The 4,619-nt window shown below is 49.5% G+C and overlaps 1 pseudogene across 1 annotated transcript; it reads left to right on the forward strand.

Annotated features, from left to right (window-relative positions):
* Nucleotides 1-880: 880 nt before the first annotated feature.
* On the forward strand, nt 881-4,284 carry LOC308270110 (large ribosomal subunit protein eL21-like; annotated as a pseudogene). Its single transcript has 3 exons — nt 881-959; nt 3,696-3,796; nt 3,973-4,284. The product of its transcript is annotated as a large ribosomal subunit protein eL21-like (transcript).
* Nucleotides 4,285-4,619: the final 335 nt, after the last annotated feature.

The following is a 4,619-nucleotide window of genomic DNA, read 5'->3' on the forward strand; positions in this document are numbered from 1 at the left end:
ATGGCTCTGAGTTCAACTTGCAGTACAAAAAAAAAAGAATCTGATTTGATTCTAGGTTTCTAGTCATAATGAATGTATTTTGTCTACTAATTTTCAACTAATAAAATTAATTGTTCTACTGAAAAAAATAAATCAAATTACATCCACATAAAACAGCAATGAATGCACATTTTAGAAAACATACACACAAAAAAGTATAAATTAATTAAAGGATTAGAATGAAGGAAGAGGAATTGGAACAGAGAAGAAATATACAAGTGAAGAAATGAAGAAACTAGCAGGGGTCTTGAATGGAGCAATGAGGATCATGAACGATAAACTGAGGAATGTTATTATTCAATCCACTGAACGTTAGATCCAAGAAAAACAAACAGGGAGAAAAGAAAAATAGAACACATACCTCTATTCAGCCAGATAAGCTGGCACCCACCTGTAAACCAGCAACTTGGGAGGCTGAGGCAAGAGAATGAAAAATTTGAAGCCATCTGGACAATTTTGCCAAACCCTATCTCAATAAAAGGAAAAATAAAAACTGAAGAAACTGGGCATGGTGACATATGTTTATAATCCTAGGACTTGGAAGGCTAAAACAGAAAAATAGAAGGTTTTAAGAAATTCTCAGCAATAGAGAGAGAGAGACTCAGCAACTTAGTCAGAACAACTTAGAAAATTTAAAATACTAAATAGGACTAAGGAAGTATAACTCAGAGGTAGAATGCTGCTGAGTTTAGTTACCCATATGACACACACAAACAAAGGTCTGGGGATATAGACCAGTAGTAGTATACTCCTTCATTCCATCTCCAGTACCACACACACAAAAATTAATTAATTAAAAAAATTAAAGCCTTTTGATGACATCTTCCAGTAATTCACCAAAATGATGAACACAAAAGGAAAGATGACAGGAACCTATTACATGTTCTCTAGGCCTTTTAGAAAACATGGAGTTGGCCCAGGTCACAGGACTCTGGGCCCCGGGCCGAACTGCATGGAGCACGCCAGACCCCTGGAGTAACCGGGGCCCAGTTGTAAGACCCTGGGTCCTGAGCGGGGATCAGGCGGGGCCCGCCGGACCCCGGAAGAGCAGGGGCCCGGGCGCAGGACTCTGGGCCCCGGGCCGGACCTCGTGGAGCACGCCAGACCCCTGGAGAAACCGAGGCCTGGTCGTAAGACCCTGGGTCCCGGGCGGGGGTCAGGAGGGGCACACCTGACCCTGAAAGAGCAGGGGCCCAGGTCACAGGACTCTGGACCCCGGGCCGGACTGTGCAGAGCACACCAGACCCCTGGAGAAACCGGGACTCAGTCGCAAGGCCCTGGGCCCCAGGCTGGGGTCAGGGGGAGGACGCTGGACACCCTGAGAAACCAGGGCCGGGTAGCAGGACTCTGGGTGCTGGGCGGGATCACGTGGAACACGCCACCCCTGGAGAAACCGAGGCCCGGTTGCAAGGCCCTGGGCCCTGGGCAGAGGTCAGGTGGGGCACACCAGACCCCTGAAAGAGCCAGGGCCCAGGTCAGGGCCCAGGTCACAGGACTCTGGGCCCCAGGCGGAGTCGTGCGGAACATGCTGGACCCCTGGGGAAACCGGGCCCGGGTCACAGTGCTACTGAGTGCCTGAGCCGACAACCTCCTCAAACCACACATACTGTCTTCTCTTATTTAAAAAAAAGGAAAGGAAAGGAAAAAGAAAAAAGAAAAATATTGGCAAGGGGTCAAGAAGGCCATGGCGGTTGCCAGGATACTGAAGATGCAGACAAAACTTATCCAAATGAACTGGAACTTTTGGAAAAATTCCTCGCGAAGGAGGACTGCTTCTCTACATTGTTAAGAATCTTGAACATCACCTATAAGGAGAGAGTTTAGCGGAGACCTAGGAGAAAGGTGGTGTTGAAAGCAGTCTCCGCGATGGCAGTGGAGACTTGTATTCAGGAGAAGCAGAAATCGGATCATACCAACCTTATTTTTTTGGAGAAATTACACCAAATGTCGAATGCTACTGTCATGCATGCTTAGGAACACTGGGCAACATTCAGAGGGGAAAAAGCTTGGGAAAGATTTGAAATGGTGAAGGCAGTGTCAATGGCAGTGGCCAATACTAAGGGGAGGCAGAGATCTGATGCATTACACCTGGAACCTTTGAAGTAAGAACCCCAGAGGCAGAATGCTACCACCACGCACCCTCGAGAACATGAGATAAATGGCTGGGCGAAGAGGGTGCTCGGATCGGAGCCTGCCGAGGGGTTAGTCCAGTGCTAGGGCCAGTGAGGCCAGGATCGGAGCCTGCCGTGATGGCAAGGCTGGTGCTGAGGCCTTCGAGGCTGAGATCAAAGCCTACCGAGGGGTTAGGCCGGTTCCGGAGCAAGCAAGGCCTGGATTGGAGCCTGCTGTGAGGCAGGGCTGCTACTGGGGCCTCCAAGGCCGAGATCGGAGTCTGCCGGTGCTGGGGCAAGTGAGGCCGGGATCGGAGCCTGCCGTAAGGCAAGGCCGGTGTTGGGGCCAACAAGGCTGGGATCGGAGCGTGCCGTGAGGCAAGGCCGGTGCTGGGGCCTCCGAGGCTGGGATCAGAGCCTGCCGAGGGGTTAGGCCAGTGCCAGGGCCAGCAAGACTGGGATCAGAGCCTACCATGAGGCAAGGTTGGTGCTGGGGCCTCCGAGGCCGGAATCAGAGCCTGCCGAGGGGGTAGGCCAGTGCCGGGGCCAGTGGCCGGCATCGGAGCCTTCTGTGAGGCAAGGCCATTACTGAGGCCTCTGAGGCTGGGATCGGAGCCTGCCAAGGGGATAGGCTGATGCTGGGACCAGCGGCCAGCATCGGAGCCTGCCGTGAGGCAAAGCCAGTGCCGGGGCCAGTGAGGCCGGGATTGGAGCCTGCCGTGAGGCAAAGCTGGTGCTGGGGCCTCCGAGGCCAGGATCGGAGACTGCTGAGAGTTTAGGACAGTGCCGGGGCCAATGGCTAGCATCGGAGCCTTCCGTGAGGCAAGGCCAGTGCGGGGGCCTCCGAGGCTGGGATTGGAGACTGCTGAGAGGTTGGCCGTTGCTGAAGCCAGTGGCCGACATTGGAGCCTGCTGTGAGGCAAGGCCGCTACTAAGGCCTCTGAGGCCGGGATCAGAGCCTGCCTTGAGGCTAGGCCAGTGCTGGGGCCAGTGAGGCCGGGATCGGAGCCAGCCAAGGGGTTAGGCTGGTGTCAGGGCCAGCAAGACCAGAATCAGAGCCTCCCATGAGGCAAGGCCACTGCTTGAGCCAGCAATGTCTGGATCAGTCCACTGGGTAGCCAGGCCACTACTGGGGCCGTCAAGAGTGGGATCGGTACTTGCAATGTGGCATGCACAGAGAAATATCGCAGAAAATAAAAATCAGATGCTTCCCCTAATCAGCAATAACTAGGAGGAAAGGGGCAACAGGAAGAGGTTGAGCTATAGACAGGGCCCTATAGTGAAGCAATTAAGGTGACCAATCAGAGGGTATGGAATAGGGGAGGATGGAGCCTCTTTAAAACGCAGGAGGTACATAAACAAATGTATCAAAGTTAATCACCAAACAAGCATGGGATTGAGGGAGGGGAAGGGAAAGGATGGGGGCTGGATGAGGGCTAAGTGAATGATGTGTGCTTGTATATCCTCTCAAGTCCTGTATTCCAATGTTATATATGATTACCATGCACCAATAAAAATAAATTTTAAAAAAAAGAAAACATGGAGTTGTTCCTTTGGCTACATATATGCAAATCTACAATAAAGGTGATATTGTAGACATTAAGGGAATGGGTACTGTTCAAAAAGGAATGCCTCAGTCGGGCATGGTGGTGCATGCTTGTAATCCCAGCATTCAGGAGGCTGAGACTGAAGGATCTCTGTTCGTGGACAGCCTCAGCTACTTAGTGAGGCCCATCTGCAACTCAGTGAGACCCTGTTTCAAAATAAAGAAAACAAAATTGGGCAGGGTGTGTAGCTCAGAATACCCCCTGGGTTCCATCACTATGGCAAAACTGGATGAGTCTATAATGTTACCCAGAATGTTGTTGGCATTGTGGCAAACAAGCAAGTCAAGGGCAAGATTTTTGCTAAGAGAATTAAGATGCATATTGAGCATATTAATCACTCTAAGACTCAAGACAGCTTCCTGATGCGGGTGAAAGGAAACGATCAGAGGAAGAAGGAAGCCAAAAAGAAAGGGACCTGAGTTTAGCTAAACTGCCAGCCTGCTCCACCTAGAGAAGAATACTTTGTAAGAACCAATGGAAGGGAGTCTGAGCTGCTGGAGCCTATTCCCTATGAATTCATGGCATAATAGGTGTAAAAATAAATAAATAAATTCCCCTGGGCTGTATAAATTGTGTTAATGAGTAGAAGCGTGGTGTTTTCTCCTCTCGAGAAATAGTTAAAGCAAGATTTTTAAGTGTGTCTCAGTTGGTTTTGTCATGTCTTTACTATTTACATTTAGTATTATTATTGCTGATCAGCTTATGGTGCATCATGTACTACATAGGTTAGAAAATGGCCAAATATTATTTATGAAATATTTATACTGGTTTGAAGATGGTCTAAAAGACCATGGGGAAAATATATACAAAAATAAGTGGAAGGTAATCTGTTATATAAGTCAAGAAAAATCAATTTCTCAAC

Source organism: Muscardinus avellanarius (genome assembly GCF_963383645.1).
Source record: "Muscardinus avellanarius genome assembly, chromosome: 1".
Taxonomy (NCBI): Eukaryota; Metazoa; Chordata; class Mammalia; order Rodentia; family Gliridae; genus Muscardinus; species Muscardinus avellanarius.